A 27,009-nucleotide genomic window follows, 5' to 3' on the forward strand; every position below is an offset into this window, starting at 1 on the left:
TGCAGCCCAGGTTTCTGAAAGCAGTCAGCATGTTGTTGACAAGTTCTGCGTAGTTTCTGGCCTTATTGTTGCCAAGAAAGTTCTTCACTACCAGAACAAATGCCTTTCACGCTTCCAGTTCCACTTCGTTCATTGAGTTGCCAAACTCTGGATCTCTGCTGAGCTGACGGATCTGAGGACCGTCAAAGATGCCAGCTTTTAACTTCTCCATAGTCAATCCTGGAAAAGCCTAGCATAAGTAAGTGGAGCAGTCACCATCCTTGTCCAGAGCCTTGGTGAACTGCTTGATTAAGCCGAGCTTGATGTGCAGCGGTGGGAAGAGTATTCTGTCTCTGTCCACCAGAGGGTCGTTGATGACATTCCTTTCTTTGCAAGGCACCAATTCCTCCCGCACAGGCCAGTCCTTCTTCGTGTAATGCTGAGCACGGCCCCCCCACATGCACAGAAAACATGGGTACTTGGTGAAGTCAGACTGTTGTCCCAACAAAAAGTTCACCATGTTCAGGTCAACACAAATAAACCACTTATGCTGATCATAACCAATTTTCTCCAGCACATACTTCACCGCTTCATAGTTCTCCTTCAGTGTAGTCGAGTGAGCCAGGGGTATAGAGGCAGACTGGTTGCCGTTGTGTAGCAGAACACATTTCAGTGATCGCTTGCTGCTGTCAATGAACAGTCTCCAATCTTTGGGTTCGTACTGTGGCACTCCAAGCTTGAGCAGAAGCTGCGCAATATCTGCACAGTACACCAAGTCCTTCTCTTCTGAGAAAAAACGGAGGTACTCTTGATGCCTGTTGCAGAAGAAGCTGATGCGAGCACTGTCAGAGAGGAGGTTTTTTTTCTTCAATCTGGATGCCAACAGTTCGGCAGAGTCCTTTGACAAGCTGAGGTTGCGAACTAGATCATTCAACTCCTTTTGGGAAAATGGATGTGGAGCATCATTTTCAAGAACCACTTCTTCTTCTTCATGTCCTTCAACACTGGACGCATCTTCGTCACTTATGAAAGGAAGTTCTCTGAAGATAGGCACTGGAATTTCATCACAATGAGCTACAGGACGATGTGTTGATTGAAGATCAGGATACTTGAGGCTGCTCCGGTTCTTTCTGTTGAACCCAGTCACATCAACAGCGCAGAAGTAGCAGTCAGTGACATGGTTTGTCGGCTCCCTCCAAACCATGGGAATTCCAAACAAAAATAGGTACAAATTAGTCATAAGTTGGCGCATGCACGGGTGGAGTTTCCTATACACTTCATGGGGCGGCTGCCCCATTAACTTAGTTTTGATCCCCCAACTTTATGCTTTGCCGCACCAATTTATGGAAGATTTCGAGGTTTTATGACTTCAAACTGATCCCTTTTCGACATAATCACCCAGAACTATTGGACCTGAATACTTCTTGTCATTAAAATAATCATTTCCAATCAAAACAATTATTCGACATGGCATTTTACCCCCACCAACTTCTTCTAAAATGCTCCACACAAGCGTACATGTGAACAAAAATGTAAAAAAAATGACATGTGGCAATAGCTCAAAAACTTGACCTGATTGAGCAAAACCAATGTGATTTTGGGATTCAGCGCATCAGATTTGTCCTAAATCAGCTGAAAAAACGCAGACAACAAATTTGTTGTTGACCAGTGTTGGTTGTATCCCCTATGAAAAGATGTTTGGCAAGAAACCATACATCAAGCACATGAGAATTTTTGGTTCTGACATGTGGGTTCACACAGCACAAAGCTCCAAGTTAGGCAAACGTGGTTTGCATGGTATCTTTCTAGGATATCAGAAAGGTTATTACAGAGTAATGATGACTGACTCTAAGACAATTAGGCTCACTAGAAGTGTTGAGTACAATGCCAAGTGGGGGGAGAATGTGGGAGTTTTCCAATGTTATCCTGATGACAGTGAAGAGACTGAGGATAAACAGCAGCAAAACCCCACACCACTGATGAAGGTTCTGATTCTGAATCTGAAACTGAATCAGATGGTTCAGAGGATTTCAAAAGTGCTAAGGCCTCTATGCGACCCTCTGAAGGCTCTCATCGAGAATTGGAGGAACCACTGTTCACTATAGGCCACTTTTCTCCTAAGAAACAAGAGAAGAGTGTTGAAGACTTACGACTAATTCGCAGGTCTGAAAGAGCCACGAAAGGTAGACCTCCAAAGAGATTTGCTGATGAATTTGCTAAAGCAGCAAAAGCTGTAACTGCTGTTAATAGCTCCAAGAAGGTATTTGAACCTTCAAGTTTCCAAGAAATCCAGGCTTTGGATTCGAAGGATGCTGAGCCATGGTTAACTGCCATGAAGGCTGAGCTTGATTCCTTAGAGAGGAACAAAACATGGGAGCTAGTTCCAACAGTTCCAGGGATGAAACTGCTTGATGGCAAAAGGGTCTTCAAAGCAAAGACAGGTCAAAATGGCAAGATAGTCAGACACAAAGCCAGATTGGTAGCCAGAGGTTTTTCACAGGTACCAGGGTGAGACCTACTCACCCACCGTGAGATATGAGAGCATTAGGCTTATGCTCAAACTTGCTGCAGAAGAGAATCTACACGTTTCTCATCATGATGCGAATACAGCATTTTTGTACGAAACCTTAGGTGAATCACTTTATATGCTTCCACCTGATGGCGTACAGGTTAAACAGGGATTTGTTTGTTCTCTGAAGAAGACCCTATATGGTCTCAAACAATGTGCACGATGCTGGCACTCTAAACTCACTGAAGTGTTATTTTCTCTAGGTTTTCAGCAAGGTAAAGCTGATCCATGTGTATTTGTCAAAGAGGAAGGGCAAAAGAAGCTGTATTGCTTGTTTTATGTTGATGATATTCTTTACTTTTGGAAGGATGTCAAAATGTACAATAGCACCCTAGCTCAACTGAAGGAGCACTTTGACATGAAAGATCTTGGTGAGGTATCCAACTACCTATCTCTGGAAATAGAGAGAGACCAAGATAGTAATATTCTAGTACACCAGTCACAGAAAATTGCTGATGTGTTAAGCAAACTAAACCTGATGGATGCTAACCCTGTAGACACACCGATGACAACAGGTTATCAGGTAGATGACACTGAAGAAGCATTTTCTGACACTACACTGTACAGAAGTGTGCTAGGCAAACTAAACTTCATTGCCAGATGTTCAAGACCTGACATTGCAGTTAGCTGTATCTTGCTAAGCAGACAAGTCAGCAATCCTACTGTTAAGTATTGGAAAGCTCTGAAACGCATAGCACGCTATTTCAAAGGCATTATGCACTACAGACTGATATTTAACAATCAGAAGTCTGGAGGTCTTGAGATATTTGCAGATGCAAGTTTTGGAAGTGACACTACAGACAGGAAAAGTACGCCTGGAGTTTGCTATATGTACAATCAGGGTCTATTTGATTCGTTGTGCAAGAAGCAAACAACAGTTAGCTTGAGTACTTGTGAAGCTGAACTGAATGCACTGTCTTATTCACTTGTAGATTGTGAATGGTTGTTACAGTTGTGCAAAGACATGAGAATTCCTGTAAAATGTCCAATCCAGGTTTATCAGGACAACAAAGCATGTTTGGCTTTGCTGACTTCTGAAGGTTGTAAGCAAAGCACGAAGCACTTGCAATTGAAGCTGCAACATGCTAGGGAATGTGTTCAGAAAGGACTCGTAACGGTGTCCTACGTGCCAGGTAATGAAATTCCTGCTGATTTATTGTCCAAGGTTGTTCCGAGGGGTCAACACTGTACCTATGTACAGAAATTAGGTTTGTACTGATATTGTACGAACATGCTGCCCAGTGGTGTTTACAGAAAGGGGGAGGATGTTAGTTTCTGTTTCCTCACTGAGCAGCTGCTTGCAGTCACAGGACTGTTTATATTCCACAGTCCAGATACTGTTGGATTCTCACGGGAAAGGGAGACGGGATGTGATGTTACTGGTTTCCTGTTTTCCTTTGTTCTTTCGTTTCTTTGTTCAGTTGCTCTCTGCTTCTCATAGAGAGAACATGTATATTTCTTTGCTCTCTGCATAGCTTAGTAATAAAGCATGGCGAGTAGCCCATACTGCCTCATCCTTCCATTGTGGACTTTGTTGTTTTCATGCTCTGCTGGGCTCAATGGAAGATGAGCCTTATCAGCTCGGACGACCGGAGCTGAAATTTCTAATAGTACCTTTTGGTTGCTCTGTGCCACAGGGCAAATGAGGGTGGGCCTCCTCCCTCGCCTGGCTGGGAATGAGAAAGGAAAAGGTCAGAGTTGTGTGAGAGAGCTGGGCTAGAAATTGGCAGAAGTCACAGAGAGAGAGAGCCATGCCTGATTTCTTCTTGATTCGAAAGCTGTAACTGGAAGAAGCAAGACCTTCTGGGGCGTTAATGCTGTGAGCCTCTCCATCTTAGGCTCAGGTTGTATATGTGTGTGACTAAACCATATATGATAAAGACACCACAGTCTCCGCTGAGCCTCATTCCAAGGAAACTTGCTCTAACAACCTCACTAATGCAGCCCTTTCAGTCCTTTATTCTAGTTCCCCTTTCCATGCTGTACCATACGAAGCTTTGCCAGTATTTTCAGGGTTATCTTTCACCACAATTTAGGGTTGCCATATGTCTGGGGAAACCCGGAGATGTCCTCTTTTTGGGGACCAACGTGCCTATCAGGGCGATTTTTTACATTTTAGAGGAAATGTCCAGGTTGGGGGGGAGTTGTTGGGGTCTCGGGGTCAGGTGGCTCGGGATTGGGCTGCTCTGCCCGCCATGGCCCCTGCCAGCCCAAGCTGGGGAAAGGGGCATGGCAGTGCCGACCCCGCACACCTCTTTTCCCAGCTCGGGCTGGCAGTGCCTCAGGCTGTCCTCTTTTTTTGCTCTTCCATATATTATTTAATTGTTTATTACTTATTGAATTTATATACCACCCAATACCCGCAGGTCTCAGGGTCTTTCACAGAGTAAAATGGAATATAAAACAAAACAAAAAAATACAGTTGTACCCTCGTTTTCAAACAGCTTAGTTCTTGAACGTTTTGGCTCCCGGACACCGCAGTGACTGTTCCAGTTTGCAAACTATTTTTGGGAAGCCGAATGTCTGACGGGGCTTCTGCGGCTTCCGATTGGCTGCAGGAGCTTCCTGCAGCCAATCAGAAGCCGTGGTTTGGTTTTCGAATGTTTTGGAAATCAAACGGACTCCTGGAACTGATTCCATTCAACTTCCAAGGTACGACTGTAATCAAAATAAAAACAACAACCCAGTAACCCACAATTGGATGGCCCCATTGGGTTCTAGAATTATGGAGGGGTGAAAAACTTATCACATTCCACTTTCTCTACACTATGTGTGTACCCCTGACAGTGTCCTCCCTTACTCATTTCCCCCCTAAACTAGAAAGGCCCAAATGTTTTAGCTTCTCATCTGGGAGTTGCTCCAGCCCCTTGATAATTTTGGTTGCCCTCTGCTGAACATTTCTGCCCCCACGACTGAGGAGATTTCACCCCTCCCATATCCAAGAATCTGCTGATGTTCTCTGCTGATTCTCCAGAGAGGAGGGGGCGGTTTCTGCTCTCTACTTATTCCGCTCCAGCCTCACGTCAGAGAGAGAGAGAGAGACTGAGTGTTAGAGAGAGATCATGTGTATAGATAAGGTTGCTGCTAAGAGCAGCTGCAGACACTCAGTGCAGTTCAGCATTTTTCATTTAGACCTCATTTAGCTCTGTATATAGTTGTGTATTATAGTTGTAGATAGAATAAAGAAGATATTCTACAGAGCTGCTCTCCGAGTCGTTTATACTCTGCTATACTCTGCTGTGCGACGACTGTCTTCTTGTGGAAGTGAATCCGGTGCTCACAACTCTAAGCTGTGAGTCCACAGCACTTTGACCTGTTCCTGTGCAGAAGGTGGTCTCTGGAAGTGCTACCCAGTTCGCCTAGCCCAGTCGGGGCTGAAGTGGATGAGTCCAGTTGGTGACACTGGCTCATGGGCAATGCTGACAACGACCCCCACCCCCAAGCTCTGCCTTCAACTGCAAACGTGGCAGACAATGCCTTCCCTGCAGTTACACTGCCTAAAAAGTTCAGTTTTACTTTTAAGGACAGGAAATTCTCCTGCAGGCCATCTGTGCTAAAGAGAGGGTGCAGATATAACTCTCCTTGTTTTGGATCACCCAATTTGCATAAAAATAAGACAAGATTAAAAGTGTTGAGTTTTCCCCACCCCATGGAAAAGGAGCAAATGAAAAATCCTCTCCTGAGCTGTGGCTGCTACTTGCTGAGCATGAGAGATGAAAAGGGCCTGTATGGATTTGGCAAAGTCAGCATTCAGAGTTCGAGAATCACACTTGGCTCATGACCAAGGGTGTCAAAAAATAGCAAAAGCCAAACTTTTGGCTCAGAGTTGAAATGCTGATGTTCCTCTTCTCTCTGGCCTGCTGGTCAGTGGATGCCTTGACCAAGACCTGGTTGTCTAACTTTAGACCTTTCGCCTACACCTGCTGTTCTGGGCTATGAAACAACAGCAGCAATTCAGACCTTGGCTCACTGCAAATCATGTGTGCAAATACAGAACCTGACTTTGGGCTGCTTTGCCTCTGACTTACTTTGCAACATCCTCTCTCTCCAGAGGAATCTTGCTTTGAACAAAAGTAACCCACAGTGGAGGATCAACTTTACTTTATAAGCCCTGCCCCCCCCCACTCCACCCCACATATGGGGAAAATAATACTGTTATAACTGACCTCTCCTGAGGATCCCTTGCTGTTATTCTGTGAGGTCCAAAGCTTTGCTTGACTCCACCAAGCCCCAAACAATGTGGTCCTTAAAAAAATATGTGCCTGCACCCACTTTTACACTTCAGTGGCACTTACTTTGACATGTTGACCATGAATCAGTGTGGCCCTCAGCCTGAAATGGGATTAGCTATTGATGGTCTGCCCCTTAACTCAGAAGTTGCTGGATCCACATTTCAAAGCTTGCCTTAAGACAGTAAAGCTTATTTTTCTACAGCTGAGGTGGGGGATCTGTGTCCCTCCAGATTTTGCTGGTCTCCAGTGCCCATCACCATCATGACCAATGGTCTGGGATTAGAGGATCTGGAGTCCAGAAACACCTGGAGGGCCTGAGCTTGAAATTAGGAGTGTCAGTTTTCCACTCTGGGCCTGTGACATTCTGAACAAAGGGACAGTCTCTGCAAGAGCGCTCCAATGCTGAAATGAAAAATATGGCATGTCAAACAATAGCTTGGGATCACACATCCGCTCTGGAAGTCCTAAGGCCATATGTGTGGGAGCTGCTTGGGCTTACTCACTGATCAGAGAAAGGAGTTCTGGGAGCATCATTTTTTTAAAAAAGCATTCCCTTCTTTTCCTTTTTTAATTTATGCAAGTGGGTTCTGAAACAAAACGTTGCAACTTGGCGAGTACTTATGCCCAAGGCCAGCCTAAGACATTTTGCTGCCTGAGGGAAAGGACAAAATGCACTGAGGTCAGCTGGGTTGTTAAAAAGGTAGCGGGCAAGGCACGTGACAGCTCTCTTCTCCCACAGAAGCAGCCTAGTCAGGAGGAAGAGTTGAGGGGAATACTTTGCTGATAAATCTCATGGTAGTAATGTGCCTAGATAATTAACATTTTCTGTACAAGTATGAAATTGGTATTGTTTAAACAGTTGAACACAAATATATATTTCCTAATAACATCAACTCTGACTTGGACCTGTTTATAGTATATCCTGAGATTTTGAGTTTGAGATTGGACAATAATTGGACATAATGGCCAGGTCCAAATATGTCTTTTTAATAAGCAGTTTAACAATCACTTCTTAAAGGGGGTCCAAGAAGACTCCCTCACAGAGGGAAGCATTCACCAGCCTATTGCTCAGCCATGCCTGGCTCCCTTTTAGAGCTAGGATGGGCGAGGATCAAGGAGACAGGTGGTAGGTTTCACTCGTTCAAGTCTATCCACATCCTCAGAGGCCGTGGGGGGTTGTTTCTTATAGAGTTGCCTATTTCTACAGAAGAGGATGACACCGAAGATGCAAAGGGGCAATGTGTGAATGTAGCGCCCCACGATGGTTGTCCACATATCTGGCACAGGAGATTTGCCCATCTGAATTGGGGAAATGTCAAGAAGGCACCTGAACTGACACAGGGGTGCAAATTCAAGGCTTGTGACAGATTCTTGGATTGCCATGCTTGTAAACAAGCCAAGATTGTCACATGCTCTTATCCAAAGTCAGAGAGACAGACCACTCCACCCTTTGAGTTAATTCATGCAGATTTGTGTGGCCCCATGTCAGTTGAGTCATTGGGGGGGGGGGGTCAAAATACTCTCTGCTCTTGATTGATGATTTTTCTAGGTCTGCTTGGACTTTTGCTCTGCACTCTAAAGGGGAGGCGGCTGGGCTGATCAGGGATTGTTGTTGTTGTTGTTTTAAATAATATTTATTAAAAGTTTAAAAATTACAGAAAGAAGAAAGAAAGAGAAAAATTAAACAAAACAAAACAATACATTACAATACATTTAAAAAAAACAATACGGCAAAACAAAAGCAAAAGCAAAAACAATTAAAAACACATCCAATATTTCCATATCTTTGTCTTTCATTTACTTGTTTCATCGACCTCCTCACACCTCCCTTTTTTGTATTCTAGTTCAGTTAGCTATTTCAGCAAATCCTTTCCATCTTTCTCAATTTTTGTACTATAATTTATCTTAACACATCTTAACATATTTTAACCTTATTTTCCATTAACACTATAGTACTTATTTATACTTAATTTATTATAACATTTCTACTAAAGCCATATAATTCCATTCCATCATTTTTCTAACACTCATTAATATTACATTATTTCTATATATAAACTTTAAACTTTTTCCAATGTTCTTCCACCGTCTCTTCTCCCTGGTCTCAGATTCTGCCAGTCTTTTCTGTCAATTCCATATAGTCCATCAACCTGGTGATCTTCTGTCCGAGGCTCTTAACTCTTTTCCAAGTCCCTTCTGCGAGTCTTCTTCATATTTATACATGCACTTAACTTTGTCTTCTTCTGGTCTTGTTCTTATTTTCCTTCCTTTGAAGCTGAAGAGTAGATCTCAGGGAAATTCCCACCTAGCAGTGTTTTTATTCCTTCTCGACAGGTCAGCCAGCTCTCCATAATTAAAACTAAAATTCAAAATATATTTCAGGACATATTTCAAAGTTCCTCCAAATCTGGAGGTCCCCACAACTCCAGTCTCCTCCTGACCCAAGTCCAGGTCCCAAAGGTCAATAAATCCCTGCATAAAGGGATCTATCCAACTTTCCTTCTCCAGTCCAAGCAGGGCTCCAATCCTCAAAACCTGACTTTCTCTAAATTCACTCATAAATAGCATCAACTTATAATCATCAAATTGCATCTGCAAGGCTGGGGCTCTCTCCCTCTCCACCTGTGCCACTCTAGGTTCATCAACTACGACTTTCTCCCCAGCCTTCTCCACAATTTGCCCTGTCAAAGTAGATCCCTGTATCAATTCCTGAGTAGTTTCTGTAATAATGTTCCCTTTTTGTCCCAAGTTAGTCACTTTTTGTCCCAAATTCTCAATTTTTATAGTCATAACATCCGTCTTCTTATGGAGCTGTTCCAGTGAGTTATTTATCTTACATAATGCAACCACTAAGGCTTTTTCTGTCAACATTCTTAGCACTCCAAGGTCAATCCCAGATTCTCACAGTATTTTATCTTGCAGCTGGAGAATTCCACCAGCTCAGCTCATGTAACAATTTCAAAGGCTTCCTCTAGGGGAAAACAATTTCTATTTCTATTTGTATCAATCCTTTTAAACACAATTCAAACAATAAAGTTAGTTTCAATTTTCAGTTACTTTTACTCCTTTTTAAGCGCAGAAGGTGACAATGGAAACAATATATTTCTCTTATTTAACTAGCTGTCAACGAATGTTCTATTCACAGTCAATAAGCATTCCCAAAACGTGTCTTACTGGCAGCCCATTTCCAGGTTCAGAGCGGTGGCAATTTGACTTTCTTCACTCTCTCCTGCAGGTTTACACGATCCAAAATTTCCCCCCTCTTCTCCTGCTTCCAAGGGGGGTTTAATAATTTTAACTGATGGAAGTTTAATCCTTTACGAAAGGCTTTCCAAGACTTTAGCTTGCAGCCTCTTTGCTTCAGTCTATTTACAAAAGGGGAAGGCGGACTTCCTGTTTGAAACCTCCCCGTTTCGGTGCCAAATTTAGACGTTTAAAAATCCAATTTTCCGTTCTACTCACGGGTAGTTGTTTTAAAATCAAATTGTCCACAGGAAAAAGTCAGCGCTCTCCGGCAACAGCAGTGCAGCTTCACTCCGTGAAAAAAGCAGTCGATTCAAAGCACCGCACCACTCACCCCACGTCGCTCCGGATCCCCGAAACCGGGTTTCCCCACGAGTAGGGGAGGCGCAAAAGGTGCCAGCTGAATCCCACGTTCACAGGCTTCTCCCGCCTGTGATTTTTATGGGTCCCCGCCTTCGCCGTGGCGGCCAGACCCTAATTTCCACGAAGCGAATTCCTCCCGATCAGAGGAATTCCGCCATTGTCCAGAGGCGCCAACCCGGAAGTCCAGGGCTGATCAGGGATTGGATCACCGCAGTTGAGGTAACCTTCTCCACCAAAGTGCGTGGTTTTCAGAGTGACAGGGGTTCGGAGTTCACTGGTTCTGCTTTGCAGGATTTCTTTAGAGAGAAGGGGATTAGCCACCGATTGACCGCTCCTTACTCTCCACAGCAAAATGGAGTCGCAGAGAGGAGGAACAGGACGATACAGGAAGCGGTGTCGTCTGTACTGTGGGATGCAGGGCTACCCCAGAAGTACTGGTCCGAAGCCTGGTGATATGTTGTGTTTACGCAGAATAGAGTGTACAACTCACGTGTAGGGAACACGCTCTATTTCTTGCTGCATGGAAAGAAACCCAAGGTGCACTACCTTCGTGTGTTTGGTTGTGAGGCCTGGGTTCTAATTCCAAAGGCTCTACGCAAGAAAGGTGAGCCAAGATCCAAAAGAATGATCTTTGTAGGGTATGAGCCTGGCTCCAAGGCCTGGCGGTTTGCGTACCCAAGTGGAAACCAGTCAAGGTTAGTGATCAGCAATAGCGCTGAATTCTGTGAACATGCTGGATGGGCACGTTTGCACACTAATCCGGACGTGCTTTCGCAGCAGTTCTATGACTCAGACGTTGAGGAGGAGGAGGAACTTGTTGCTGGGGACCGAGGTCCGGAGCAACAGGATCCACCACAGGGACAGAGTCCAAGGCAGGGACAACTCAGGATCCCTCAGAGGGGGGAACCTAGAACCCCTCCTCAGGCAAGTGTCAAGTCTGAGCCAAAGAGTGAGCCTTCCTCACCTGCTGGACCGGCTGTAAGGCCCAAAAGGCGCAGCAGGTCAGAGGGGGAAGACACTGAAGTTGAGGATGATTTAGCTGGACCCAGTGAGTCAGAAGGGACACCAGGGTTCACACTGAGGAGATCAGCGAGGACAAGGAGGCCTCCTGATCGGTATGACGCTACAGGCGTCTGGGTAGGTGTAGCCAGATGTGAACCTGAATCCTTCGAGGATATTCAGAGTTTACCTCAGGAAGAAGCAAGTAAGTGGCACAAGGCAATGGACAAAGAGATGAGGTCCATGGAAAACCTAGGTGTGTTCTTGCTCACAGAGTTGCCACCGGGCAAACAGGCTGTGAGTTGCAGGTGGGTTTACCGACTTAAACCCACTGACGCTGGAGAACCACAGTATAAAGCTAGATTAGTGGCTCGTGGATTCACTCAGAGAAAGGGAATACACTTCACTGAGGTGTATTCGCCAACCTCACGAGCGGAGACTCTGAGGACACTTTTAACTGTTGCTGCACAGAGAGGTTGGAAGGTAAACCACTTTGATGTGGATGTTGCCTACCTGAACTCAGATCTCCAGGAGGAGCTGTACATGCTTCCTCCTCCAGGGTTTGAAGTCAGTGGGCCAGGCATCCTCCTCCTCCGGGGTTTGAGATCTTGAGGCAGAGTGTTGTGTGGAGATTGCACAAATCCATCTATGGATTACGTCAGTCAGCCAGAAACTGGAACATGTGCCTGAATGAAGCCTTAGAAGAGCTAGGTTTCAGAAGAAGTGTTGCTGATAGTTGCCTTTATTTGAGAGGATCAGGTGCAACACAAGAGTACTTGCAGATTTATGTAGATGACGTATTATTCTTTTCAGAGACAGATAAACAGGCAGAGAGGTTTGCCAGGGAGCTAGGTAAACGGTTCAAGCTCAAGCAGCTTGGTGCTGTCAAACCTTATTTAGGTGTGGATGTGGTCAGAGCACAAGATGGAAGTTTCTTGCTCAATCAGGAAGGTAAAGTTGAGCAACTGCTTCAGAAGTTCAGGATGAGCGATTGTGCGGGAGTGAGAAGTCCTATGGAGACTAGTTTTGTGAAGGACAGTCAGCAAGTAGAACGCGCTGTGTTCGAAAATGCTGAAGTGTTTCAGTCAGCCCTAGGGAGTTTGCTGTACTTGTCCCAGTGGAGCAGACCAGATATAGCGTTTGCTGTCAATCTGCTCAGCAGGGAGGCTTCAAACCCTAGTGTGCAAGCCTGGAATGGCATCAAGAGAGTTCTGAGGTATTTGCAGGAAACCAAAGACTTTTGTCTTAGGTTGCCAACGCAAGGTGAAGTCAAACTGACTTGTTTTGTGGACTCGGACTGGGCTAATCTTCAGGATCGCAAGTCTGTGTCTGGCTTAGTGGTGAAGTTTGGGAACTCAGTAGTTGGGTGGAGGTCCAAGAAGCAGAGTCTTATAGCGTTCTCATCCACTGAAGCTGAGTTCAGTGCTCTTTCAGAGGTGTGCAGAGAGGTAGAGTTCTATGCTTGTTTGGTCCAGGAACTCTGCGGAACAAATTGTCTGCCGATACTTGTCTTCGAAGACAATCAGCCATGCCTTCGTTTGGCCGAGACGGGTCAATTCAAGGCCAGGACCAAACACCTAGACATTCGCTTTCAGAATGTGTGTCAGAGTGTTCAGGAGGGGTTAGTTGCGTTGAAGTACTGTCCCTCCGCCAAGAACCTCGCTGATGGGTTCACAAAGCCACTCTCCTTCCAAAGACATGGGGAGTTTTGCAAAGGTCTGGGTTTGGGGTGACCGAGGGTCAATATTCCCCCTCAGGCGCGAGACAAGAGGGGGTGTTGGGTGTAGTGAAGGGTTAACCTTCTATGTCTCGAGCTTGAGGGGAAGGGCTTACAAAGGAAGTAAGCCAGGACATTACGTCACAGCTTGTTATGCTGTGAAAGAGTGCTTTCGTTTTTGAGTTGGAGTGCGGCTCTCAGCCGAGAAGGATGTCTGAATTCTCTGGTGGAGTGTTTGACTGTTTGGCATGTAAATAAAGCTTTTAGATTAGAAGAAGCCATTTGGAAAGATTTACTGTCCTTCTCACACATGAGATTTCGCTGTGCATCTGCTTAATTGCTTTCTCCGGAGCTACGCTGAAACCAGAAGCTGGCAGACGCTGGAAACCAGAAGCTCGCAGCGGGAGCGTAGCTGGACGAATAGAAGCAATAAATCTTCTGAACATAGAAGACATTCAGTTATCTAGTTCTGAGTTGGTGTTGCACATTCAGTGGTCAAAAACGGACCAGAGTGGCAGGGGTGCCTTGATCAAGCTTGCAGCATCCAAACATCAGGGCCCCTGCCCAGTAAAAGGCATCAGGTGGCATTTGAGTCTCAGATCTGCCTGCGTGGGCCCTTTATTCATACATGAAGATGGTTCCCGCTTGATGAGACACCAGTTCACACGTGTCTTATGCAAGGCAATTGACGCCTGTGGTTTCCCAGCCAATGAATACGCTGCACACTCTTTTAGGATTGGTGCAGCCACTATGGCATCCCATTTAGGCCTCCCAACAGATAGGATCAAGGAACTAGGTCGCTGGAAGTCAAATGCTTATAAGGGATACATTCGAAAGAATCAGTAATTCTCAACTGCTGACCAGTAATTCCAAAATCCATAGTGCTCAACCCTTACCTGTGCTTTCATTTTCTTATTTCCCAGCTTCTCAAGGTCTCCAAATTTGGATCTGTGGTCATAGCATTGTTCATTGGGCCCGTGTGTCAAGTGTGGCATCGGCAATGACCTTGGTCTGCCATCAGGTGTTCGTGTTTCCTGGATTTCAAGACGCGGCATGCGTTGGGAAGAGTAGTGAAGGCAAATGCAGCATCGTTTGGTCCTCCCTTCTAAAAAGAAGGGTGTGGTGTGGCAGTCATAACCCCATAGCTATTGACAAATCCAGGAAACTTCTGAATCGTGTGGTGGCCCACAAGCTGCTATATATGAATGGCCATGTGATCATACACCCTGACATCCGATTCGGTGATGTGTTTCTGTTTCGTGACGATGGCGTCCATCTTTCCGATCAAGGAAATGATTTGTGGTTGGCAGACATCATCAGAAGTATTAGGAATTGGTTGCAGCTGTGAGGGTATTGGCGGCGAGCCTTTTGGCTCGGATGGCGGTTAGGCATTGGAATATGTGTGCTGTGTTGGAGGATTGGGTATGCACCATCATCTACCCCTCCTCTTTTGGGTATTCTGTTAAAGGAATTCGGCGGTCGTGGATCCTGTCCGATGCCCTGCTAGTGGCTAGGGCCATGGCACGACCCCCGGTGACGTCATGGGGGAGCTTCCAGTTGTATTTCCATCAACAAGCTCCTCCCATTGGTTGTTAACCCTGATATGACTCCCGGCTGTGTGGGGTGGAGTCTTGTATTGCTGTTTCATCCAATGCCTAAGCCAACACTACTCACATGCTGTAACCAATAAACGTTGTGGCCTAATTTCACCCATTAACCTAAAATAACGTGTCTGTGTGTCTTATTATAATCCTATGCGGGTGGAGGGTCCTCGACTCACAAACGCTTTCTGCCTCACCTCTGCAAAGCTCCACATGTTTTCGCCCAACCCTGTCCTCAGCCAACCCCCCACTTAGAAGCCACTCTTGGGTTATTGACTTCTGTGTGCTTGTGTATCTGTGTCTCCCTTGTATCTATTAGCGGAAACCTGTGTGGGGTTCCTCTCTGTGTAAAGTCTTCAAGCTGTGCCTGTGTGCGCCTGACAAATCTGCCCCATTGCCTTTCCCTCATCAAAATTTATCTTTCCCCCCACCTCCAGTCTCCGTTGTTGTGTGTCCTGGCTGAGAGGAAAAACAGAAGGCGGGTGGCCATCGGTCAGGGATAGTCTACTTGAGATTTCTGCATTGCCCCAGGGGGTTGGCTTGATGACCCTCAGGGGTCCCTTCCAACTCCACTATTCTCTGGTGCAGGCTTGTGCAGATTTTTAGGTACAAGTTGGATGCAAGGGGTGCAGCCCATCTTATGCACCTCCGGCTCGGGAAGAAGTCCCACTGATCATGATGAGACTCGCAGGCGAGTAGATGCTGCTGTGCAGGCCTGCTGTTTAAATAATTTTTTTACTTTTCAGATAATACAGAGCATGGTGAAACCCCAATAACTAAAACCTCCCCTTCCATAGTTTCTGTCAGGAGTTCAGCCTACACTCGAGTAGGACCCTGGCAGAGACACGTGCCTGACTGGCATGTTCCCTCCATCCTGGTCAATCGTTCGGGAGCTTCATAAGCTTCATAAGGAAGTTGAAGTAATTTTCATCTCTTTTAATATTTTAGCTTTTGTATGTTTTAAAGTTTAGATTGTTGATTTTTCTTGATTTTACTGCTGTGGTGTTTTTTTGTTTTTTGTTTTGGTAAACCACTTTGCAGGCTTTTAAAAATAATTTTTTATTAAATAAAGAAGAAATACATAGAACTAATAATAGAAATATATAGGGAAATATATATTCCCCCCGTTTTCTTTATTTTTCCTTCTCTTCCTCCTGCTGCTGCTGCTCCTCCTCCTCGTGTTCCTCACCTGAAGGAAAAGCCAAAGAACCACCATTAAAATTGGTGCCTGGTATGTGCAATCATATGCTGTATTTTTATTCTTTTTGGCAAGAAAATGGGCACTCAAGGAGGCAGCAAACCTTTGTGCCCTTCAGAGGCACATGCAAAGGTGCACTGAACTGGGCTCCAGACTGTGGTGGGACTCCCCTAAGCCCCAGCCAACATGGCCAGCGCTCATCATGGATGACGGGACTTGAAACCCAACATCATTGGGAGGGAGGACTATGTCCCCGGAATTTGTGAAGACAGGATTCTCAAAAATACCTCTTGCTTGTGGCTCCTGGAGTGTTGCTGGCAACGGCTGGAGTTTCTCTTCAAGCTCCTGGAGCTTCACACGCAATGCTTGAGCTTCCTTAAATACTGTTCCCCCACCTCCCACCCCCTCTTGAGGGCCTGCTTTAGTGTTTCAGCTGCATGCCACACCTCAGCCAAAAGAGCTGCTATAACTCAGAAAAAGAAGGGAGCATCTGTGCATGTCATTCCAGTCACGTTGCACCAAAGTGGGACTTGTTCATCTGAGCTTCCACAGGCTGTTTTTTTAATTGTTTGACTGGGGTTGTTTGTTGGTTTTTCTTTAATTTGGGGCAAGGTCTTTTTATGTGCCCTTTCAGTCCCCAAGAGCCAGCACTGTAAATCAGTTTTAAGGGAGTCTTACAACCACAGCTGCCGCCACCCCCCACCCCCCAGCATCAACAGCAGTTACACATACAGGCTTTTAAAACTTATTTAGTATCTTTTTTTTAAAGTTAACCTTGTAATTCCTAAATCATTTTAAACACTTTTAAATACTTTTTAAAATTCTGCTTTTTAACATTTATGTAAATGATGTAATAAAGGAAACCAAATGGCCAGATATTTCCCTGTTTCAGTTTTATCCCATAATGTATCCATTTTGCTACATGCCAACGATACAGTGTTGTTAGCACAAACGCAAGTGGGTATGAGGCGATTACTAAAGAACCTTGGGAGACTGTGTCGTAACAAAGATTTGAATACAAATTATTCCAAGACAAAAGCCGTAGTATTGGGGGCACAGCCCAGGAAGCAGAAATGGCTCCTAAATGGACAATCCATTGAACAAGTCAGCCATTTCAACTACAGTGGTACCTCTGCTGGCGAATGGGATCCGTTCCGGAGCCCCGTTCGCATCATGAGCAGAACGCAACCCGCATCTGCGCGTGCACGGGTCGCGATTCGCCACTTCTGCGCATGAAGTCATTCTGAGTATCTGCGCATGCGCGAGCATCGAAACCCAGAAGTAACCCGTTCCATTACTTCCGGGTCACTGCGGGCCACAACGTAAAAAGACGTAACCTGAACCGAGCGTAACAAGAAGTATGACTGTATTTGAGGATTTGGTTCTCTGATATTTGGTCACATCAGATCTTGGGCATCAAGATCTGCACAAGCAATTCTTAGCTTTACCAGAAATGAAGGCAGCAATGGGATTGCCCCTGCTCTGAGAAAGATATACCAGTGGTACCTCGGAAGTCAAACGGAATCCATTCCAGAAGTCCGTTCAACTTCCAAAACATTTGGAAACCAAGGCGCGGCTTCCGATTGGTTGCAGGAGTTTCCTGCACTCAATCCGAAGCCGCGGAAGCCCCGCTGGACATTTGGGCTCCAAAGAACATTCACAAACTGGAACACTCACTTCCGGGTTTGTGGCGTTCGGGGGCCAAAACATTCGAGTCGCAAGGCCTTTGGGATCCAAGGTACGACTGTATTGGTAAGGCGCCCCCACAGGTAACATGGGGGAGGAGGAGAACGATGGGGGGGGGATCGGGAGAGACAGGGAAGCCCGGAGGGAATACACCACCTAGCCCAGGTCCAACCCCAAGCCGATATCACCAGCGGCTGGAGCAAAAGAGCAGAGGAACCGCACACTGGGGACCGGCTGGGGGATAGAAGAACGTGGCATGGACCCTCCCCTGCCAGTGCAGGGGGGCACAGCAAAAACCGTGTTTTATTTTATTTAGTTTATTTTCAGTTCATTTCTTATCAATATTTTAAAACCCTATGAAGGACTGCAATGGCGGTGCCCGTGTAGGCGGCCTGAACCATTGGAGCCCATTTCCTGGAACTGCCGCCTCAGCCCTGATCAAGGGACCCGACACCAAGCCCTGGGGGTCCCACAGGAGAATTAAAACTGCCCCTTTTTCTTGTTCCCTTCTCTCTCTCTCTCTCTCTCTCTCTCTCTCTCTCTCTCTCTCTCTCTCTCTCTCTTTCTCCCTCCTCCTTCTTCTTTAGTTATACACACAACCCTCCCTTTTTAAATTAATACATTATTACTCACTTTCATCCATTTATATTCACTTCTTACTCATTTACTCATTGTCATTATTACCCATTTTTTCTCTCTTTTTAAAAAAGGTTTTTTTTAAATAAATTCTCATTAAAGAATTCTATATATATCTACTTTTCCATCCCCACTTTTTCTATTTACTTATTACAATGTTTTTTTCCCTTTTCCTTCTCTTTTCTGAACAAACAAACAAACAAACAAACCATTTGCAATTGGATTTTTTGTGTTTTCTTTTTCTTTCTTTCTTCTTTTTCTCTCTATCTCTTTTCTCTCTTCCTTATCTTTTCTTTTCTTTCTCTTTCCCTTTTCTTTCCATCTTGTCTTTTGTCTCACTATAACTTGAATCACCACAGCGACTTTTGATTTTTAAATAGAATTCCATTAGCCTTTACATTTTTAACTTTTAACTCTTATCTGCAAACTCCCAACCCCACCTCCCCACCTTAACATTGGGAGGGCCATGTCCCCGGAATTTGTGAAGACAGGATTCTCAAAAATACCTCTTGCTTGCAGCTCCTGGAGTATTGCTGGCAATGGCGGGAGTTTTTCTTCAAGCTCCTGGACCTTCATACACAATGCTTGATCATCCTTAAGTACTGTTTCCGCCCCCGTCTTAGGGTTATTGGGCGCCTTCTTCAGTATTTCAACATCCTGGAGAGGACAGACACTTCCTGCTAGACATTTACTCCAGACATTTACAGAAGGCACAGAGGCACTGGTTGAAGAAGTTGGGAATGAGCAGACAGTGCTATTGCTGAGAAGGAGCTCCACCCCAGGGTGCTAAAGAGCTCTTTCCCTAGCCTGCAGGTGCCAGAAGGCCAAGCACTGGTGTTAAAGTGGTGGTACTTCAGAGGAGCATGAGAGAAGGCTGCTCTGGATTCTGGGTATATAAATGGCCTTGCCTGAAGCTTTGGATTGTGCTCTGCATTAGCAGAGAGGCTCTACTTAGTTGCAAATGAAGCACATTTCAGTTATTATAGAAACCGGTGTTTCCATGCATGCTTGTTCAGGAACTATGTGAACTAGGCAGCCACTGTTTTAAACTGGCCCTTTTTCTGGCAGGTTAAACGATTAAAGTTGACTTAATTAACTTCATCCGCCAACTACCCTTCTAAGCAACCAGAGCAATTACAAATAAAAGGATCTCCAACCGCATGCTAGCGCTATCTGCAAGCAAGCTCTCCCACAAAGTGGGGGGGACAGGGGATCCCCACTGCTGTGCTTTGCCTCACCGCCCCAAAGACAAGCTGTCCAGCTGGAGAAAAGGGGGGAGGGGTGTACGCAACAGGAACGGCCAAGAACGCTGTTTTTTGCTTGGCAATGAGGCGTTAAAGCAAACATACCTTCCTCTGGGTCTGCTCTCTCGGGTCGGCCTCAGTGGCGGCTGCTGCAGCAAGGTCGGGGTTTCTTCTTTTTTTCTCCTTTCTCTCATCAGTGATGCGATCAGATCGAGGACGCGAGCCGGAAGGAAGCTCTCCGGCTCGCGCCTCGTTTTAAATGCACCCTCCCAGCCAGCGGATTGGCTGGCTGGAATGTCCCCAGATGTAATGGCTTGGCTCTCCCACAGATGCAAGACACTGGCAGTAATTATATCAGGTTTATTGCTCAAACACATAAATCACTACGGAGCTCCTTCACTCCGTGTCTGACTCCAGGTTAGCAGTTGCCAAGTCTAAACTCCACCCCTTCCTCTTCTTCCCAAAGTGGAAAAAACCTTTTCGCTTCCACTCTTTTCCCCTCCTCTCACTGACCTTTTCGCGCCTTCGAGTTTTTGGGCTAGCTATTCCCGGCCTCTCCCCTTCTATCTCTGAGCTAAGATTGGTGTTTAGAGCTTTGCTATCTTCTTGCTCTCTGCTCTCTGAAACTCTGCCACTCGGCTTCCCCTCCTCCCTCTCACATTCCAGTCCGCATTCCAGTGTCCTTATCTCCCTTGGCTTGCTTAGATTCCCAGCCTCTGTCAGCTCCGGAACGAAGCTGACACCGGATTTAATTAATGTCCCCGGATGTAGTCGGGACCTCCGATGCTGCTTGCTTCCATGGCGTCAGCCATGTGGCAGCGCAGGAAGTCCCCAGGCATAAATCCGGGCACTGTGAGGAGAACCTGAGCTTACAGGGTTAAACAGTTCAGAGTGTACGCCCTGCCTACTGTTGGGAGGGGTGAGATTCGTAATTTCCGAGAGTCTCCAGCCTTTGTTCTTTCTCTCTACTTTCGCTTTTGAGGAGAGAGGACGTGTTTTCACGATGCTGTTCGCTGTGATAGACAATGGATAGTCTGCTGTAAATAAAAACTGCTTTTAGCTGCTAAGATCCTGAGTGGACTTTATTTAAGCACACTGAAGAAAGCCTTTGAGCTTGCAGCTTTCTCTTGCCGCTGGTTAAACTCTGCGTTTGCTCAGAGCTTTTGGAATGTGGCCTTTGAAGTCCGGAGGCCTAGCAGAACTGCGCAGCCAAAGCGGGCTGGACGCCAAGGCTTATCTGAGCAATTAACATTCTTCAGGTTATGGATGACAGTATTTGCAATTAGAGGAAGCTGTTTTGATGCCTGCTGTGTGCTTTAAGAGGCTGTGAAAGTTGAGAAGCTGCTGTTTTTTGCTGCCGGAAGAAAAAAGTCCTGCTTTGAGGCTTTGCCTGGGAGAAAGCAGGGAGACTGGCTGAAATGCTGTGTGCTGCAAAGAGCCACTGGAGGCCTCTCCTTTGAAGCTGGCTGGTATGCGTGAGTACTTCAAAGCCCCAATGGGAGCACTGGGGGAGGAGATGGCTGAGCTCCAGGACTTTTATGATGTCCCGTTTGAGAAGCTCACAACCCAGTCCTGGGATATCTGGGTTAGAAGAGTAAGGGGGTGGTTTTTGGCCACAGGGCTCTGGAGTATAGTCCAGAAGGAGCCGGCCCCACCCATGCCAATTGCTGCTGAAGATGGCACAGCAGACCTGGAGGCTGCTTTGCTGGAAGATAGAGAGCAGAGAATGCAAAGAGAGCTCTGCATGTTGAGAGCAAGCGTGGACGCTTTGCTGTTGCCCCACCTGGAGGGTGTTGAGTTGGCTCAGGCCGCCTGGCAGGTGCTGAGGAGTCTGTGTGAAAGCTCAGCAGGAGCCCAGGGCCGGGAGAAAGCCGAGAGTAGGGAGGAAGCTGAGAGCCCAGTGGGGGCTGCTGGCCATGTTCCTGAAGTTACAGCTGGGAGTAGCTGCTTTGTCTCCGAGGGGCCGTGTGATGTTGAGGCCTACAACCAGAGTGCTGGGGAGCGTGCAGGCCCAGGCTGTGCACCCAAAGGTGGGGGTGCTGGGAACAAAGGAATGGCTGAAGAGGGAGCTGTGAGAGCTGTTGCTACGCGTCGCCGCTGTTATCGCTGTGGCTCCCCCTCCCATCTGGTGAGAGAATGTCCAGTGGAGGCACAGGAACAGCCGAAGGCTGTCTCCCGTAGCAACCAGATAAAGGGCTCTTCTTCAAAGCGTGGGAAAGGCAAGCTGAAGGCAGCTGGCAGAGACACTGAACATAAACATTTGGCAGCCTCTATGGCTGTAGTCAAGAGTTGTCAACAGGACGCTGTGCTGACTTTTGTGGTGGACTCAGGTGCTTCCCATCATTTAGTGCCATCTGCAGGATTCCTGGAGAACTGCACCTCTGTAACTTCTGGGTAGACTGTCTGTTTAACAGATGGGACTCGACACCCACTCACGCAGACTGGCTCACTGTTTTGTTCTTTCTTACAGGATTCGATCCAAGCTTTTGTTGTTCCAGGACTGTCCTGCGCGTTGCTGTCTGTCAGCGCCCTTCTTGCTGAGAACTACAGAGTGTGTTTTGAGAACAATAGGTGTTCTATTTCTAAGAATGGACAGCAACTGGTCAGTGTTGAATGTAAAGACAGGTTGTTTGTGATAGATGCTTCTCTTGCAGGTACAGGTGACACGGAGGTGGCTCGAGCACAGTGTGCCAACGTTCCAGTTCATGATGCGTGTGCTCACTTATGGCACTGACGCATGGGTCACGTGTCCTGGGGGTCAGTGAAGAAGATCCCAGAGTGTACGCACGGGTGCAAAATGAAATCATGTGCTAAGTTTCTAGATTGCAGAGCGTGCAAGTCCGCAAAGGTGAAAACGTGCACATACCCAAGGTCTGAGAGGGTGACCACTAGGGCTTTTCAATTAATTCATGCAGATTTGTCAGGTCCGATGTCTGTGACCAGTATGGGCGGAGCCAAATATGCGCTGGTTCTGATTGATGACCATACACGCAACTCCTGGATCTTCACGATCCGACACAAAATGAAGCTGCGCCGCTAATCAAAGACTGGATTGCGGCTGTGGAACTGCAGTTTTCCACACGGGTGCAAAACTTTCAGAGCGATCGCGGTGGGGAGTTCACCGGATCTGCACTGCAAAGTTTTTTCCACAAAAAGGGGATTCAACACAGATTGTCCTCTCCGCGCTCTCCCCAACAGAACGGGATTGCGGAAAGACGGAACAGGACTCTAGGGGAGATGTCCGCAGCTCTTTTGTTTGATTCCGGGCTCCCACAGCGCTTTTGGGGGGAGGCTTGGCGAACGGCCAACTTTGTTCTGAACAGGTCGTTCAATTCAGTGGTAGGTGACACACCGTACTTCTTGCTGCATGGAAAGAAGCCGAAAGTGCACTACTTCCGCGTTTTTGGCTGTGAGGCTTGGGTCCTCATACCAAAGGCCAAACGCAAGAAAGGTGAACCCAAGTCCCAAAAGATGATTTTTTGTGGGAATGAGCCAGGGACCAAGGGGTGGAGGTTTGCTTATCCGTCAGGGAATCAGTCCAGGATTCTGCTCAGCAACAGTGCTGAATTCTGTGAGCAGAGTGGCTGGGCAAGGATACATGGGAACCCTGACATCCTGTCAGAGAGTCTGCTTGACTCTGCCGATGAAGGAGAGGAAGAGGTTGAACCTGCTACTGAGGCTCAGAGTTCAGACCCAGTGCAGGCAGAGGGGAGAACTTCTCCCAAGGCTGTGAAGATAGAGCAACGCAGTGCTCCATCTCCCCCCACAGGTTCGGCTGAGAAGTCCAGAAGGCGCAGTAAGTCAGAGGGGGAGCTCTCTGATGCCAAGGACGTTCTGGCTGGCCCTAGTGGGTCAGAGGGGATTCCTGAAGTAGTGCTGCGCCGTTCAGCTCGGATGACCAAGGGGAAACCTCCTGAAAGGTTTGCCGTCACTAGCGTGTGGGTCGGAATGGCACAGTGTGAACCCGAGAGTTTTGAGGATGTTCAGAAACTGCCTCAGGAGGAAGCCAGGAAATGGCATGAGGCGATGCAGAAGGAAATGAGCTCAATGGAGTCTCTAGGTGTGTTCTCCCTCACGAAGTTGCCGGTGGGAAACCAGGCTGTGGGTAGCCGCTGGGTTTACCGTCTTAAGCCCACAGCGACAGGAGAACCGCAGTATAAGGCCAGATTAGTGGCGAGAGGATTCACGCAGCGCAGGGGGTTGCATTATACGGAAACTTATGCTCCCACCTGTAGGAGTGAATCTCTACGTTTGGTCTTGACCGTCGCTGCACGAAGAGGGTTGCTGGTGCATCATTTTGTTGTGGATGTTGCTTACTTGAACTCAGACCTCCAGGAGGATCTGTACATGCTTCCTCCTCCAGGGTTTGAGGGCAATGAGCAAGGTACTGTGTGGAAACTTCACAAGTCAATTTACGGTCTGAAGCAGTCGGCCAGGAATTGGAACTTGTGCCTGAATGAAGCTTTGGAGAAGCTAGGTTTCAGGAAGAATCTTGCTGACAGTTGCCTGTTCCTTAGAGGATCAGGAGACTCACAGGAATTGGTGTTATTTTTCGTTGATGACATCATCCACATTGGAAAGGCAGACAAACAGGTGCAGAAGTTTGCCAAAGAGCTTGGGAAGCGGTTTCAGCTCAAGAACCTAGGTGCAGTAAAGATCTACCTGGGCGTGCAGATAGCGAGAACTGAGGATGGTAGCTTCTTGCTCAGTCAGAGAGGCAAGATTGAGCAGTTGCTCGAGAAGTTCAGAATGTCCGATTGTGCAGGAGTTCGGACACCCATGGAGACGAACTTCGTGAAAGAGAGCCAGCAAGCAGAAAGTGCCGAGTTTGAGAATGCTGAGCTCTTTCAGTCAGCTCTAGGTAGTCTGTTGTATCTGTCCCAATGGAGCAGACCAGACATTGCCTTTGCTACCAACCTGCTAAGTAGGGAAGCGTCAAAGCCCAGTGTGAGTGCTTGGCACGGTATTAAGTGGGTACTGCGCTACCTGCAGCATACCAAAGACTTTTGTCTTAAGCTGCCAGCTGAAGGTGAGGCGAAGCTCACATGCTATGCAGACAGTGACTGGGTGAATTCGCAGGACCGCAAGTCTGTGTCTGGGTTGGTGGTAAAGTTTGGGAAGTCACTAATTGGGTGGAAGTCCCGGAAGCAAAGTCTCATTGCGCTGTCTTCTACTGAGGCTGAATTCAGTGCACTGTCTGATTTGTGCCGGGAACTGGAGTTCTATAGATGCTTGGTGCAAGAGATCTATGGGGATTGTAGCTTGCCCATCATGGTTTGGGAGGACAATCAACCTTGTTTGAAATTGGCTGAATCTGCGCAATTTAAGGCCAGAACCAAGCATCTGGACATACGCTTCCAAAATGTGTGCCAGAGTGTTCAGTCAGGTTTTATTCGGCTGAAGTATTGTGCCAGTCACATTAACTTGGCCGATGGATTTACCAAACCTTTAAGCTTCCAGCGTCATGGGGAGTTTTGTGGTGGTTTGGAGTTGGGGGGAAGTTCTGTACATACTTTCCCCACAGTAGCGCAGGGCGAGAGGGGGTGTGAGGAGAACCTGAGCTTACAGGGTTAAACAGCTCAGAGTGTACGCCCTGCCTACTGTTGGGAGGGGGGAGATTCGTCATTTCCGAGAGTCTCCAGCCTTTGTTCTTTCTCTCTACTTTCACTTTTGAGGAGAGAGGACGTGTTTTCACGATGCTGTTCGCTGTGATAGACAATGGATAGTCTGCTGTAAATAAAAACTGCTTCTAGCTGCTAAGATCCTGAGTGGACTTTATTTAAGCACACTGAAGAAAGTGCTTGAGTTTACAGCTTTCTCTTGCCGCTGCTTAATCTCTGCGTTTGCTCAGAGCCTTTGGAATGTGGCCTTTGAAGTCTGGAGGCCTAGCAGAACTGCGCAGCCGAAGCGGGCTGGACGCCAAGGCTTATCTGAGCAATAAACATTCTTCAGGCACATGCCGGGGACAGATTGCTGAATCCGGGGAGTGTCCCTGGCAGCTGGGGACGCATGGTAAGCCTCCTTCTGGCCTTACCTGAGCAGCAAGTGTAGCTTGTCCTGGATCACCGTGGATACTTTCAGCTGCCATCAAGCTCCCAGGTGTGGATCTGTTGTCCTGACCTGAATACAAAAGAAGTGATTTTACATCTCCATTCCAACACGAAACGAAAGCCCAGAGCCTGGCTTCATGCTCCCCCTCATCTGGAGTATGGTCACTTCCAGCCCTCTCCCAGCCCAAGGATCTCCTTATAGAGGACTGCTTGTATGACAGAGAGGTTTTCTGTGGAGTGCTGCCTCCCTCTGCTGGTGCAAGCTGTTTCTCCAGCAGAAAAATGCTTCCTGGTAGATTGGAAGTGGCCATCCCTCTTTCCCCAACCCATTCCATATGCATCCCGACCCCAACTATCAGGATTTGCCATCTGGCCTAACTCTAAAGTGCTGCTGATACACAAGATAGGCAATAGCCTGCCACTCACTAACCTAACTGCAGCCTTGCGGGAAAAGAATATAAGAGCAGCCAGATATTTTGTAGTCCAGCCTATTCACATAAGCAGACCAGTCCCTTGCAGTGCACACTGAGATATTTCTTGGTAGGCTGGATTAAAGTCAGCTCACATTCCTGGGGAGGCTGTTTTCGTCCACAGAGTTTGTTCTATGAGACACAAGAGCCAAATAGCCGAGGAGACAGTTTTTTAGCTGCCTGTCATTCATACACTTTAAAATGAAAGGATTTCAGGGGCAGATGCTATTTTTCTGCATCGAGGGTGGGGGTTTCCAAAGGAGTACTATTCAGACCTGCATTCATGGCTTATGAGAAATGGGCTCGTACCCCTGTGACAACTGCACATCATGCTGATGTGTTTAAGGGCTGATGTTGCACTCCCAGGTAGAATAGCTCGTTGTCATTATTTTAGGCTCTGTGTCAGTTGACTTTGTGACATGATGGGGGGGGGGAGTTATTATTTTTAGAGTACTTACCTGCAACCTATTATGTGGGAATCTCAAGGTACTTTACAACTAGGTCAGAAAATATGCAAACATTGAAATGCAGCAGAATAAACAGGCCTACAGTGAAAAAAATATCCTTCAAAGCCCATATTGGCTGGCAGCAGCATCCCCCCCAAATCCATGATGGATAAACACTTTCCCCACATGGACCAGAATTGCACCCATGTTGGCAAAGGCCTCCTTTCTAGAAGGGGGAGCAGAGGCTGCCCCCACCCACTGCTCTCTTCTCCCAGGCATCTGAAGAGACAAACGGCTCACCTTCTCTACCTGTGTGCCACAAGCCTGAATTGCAAGACAGTTCCCACTTTGGTGCAACAGGGAACAAACATGCAGATGACAAGTTCTGAGGCTCCCCCAACAAAGCCATTTCTCTGGGCCCACATGCCAGCCTGCTGCTGGTTGCCCACCCACAGGAAAACGGCACAATTCTCCCCACCAACAGGACATAACAATAAGATGGGGACTATAACATAGGACTTCCTAACTTGTGAGTTCTGATGAGCCACTGCTGCTTCCCCAGTTTAAAGGATGGCG

Source organism: Podarcis filfolensis (assembly GCF_964270895.1).
Source record: "Podarcis filfolensis genome assembly, chromosome: W".
Taxonomy (NCBI): domain Eukaryota; kingdom Metazoa; phylum Chordata; class Lepidosauria; order Squamata; family Lacertidae; genus Podarcis; species Podarcis filfolensis.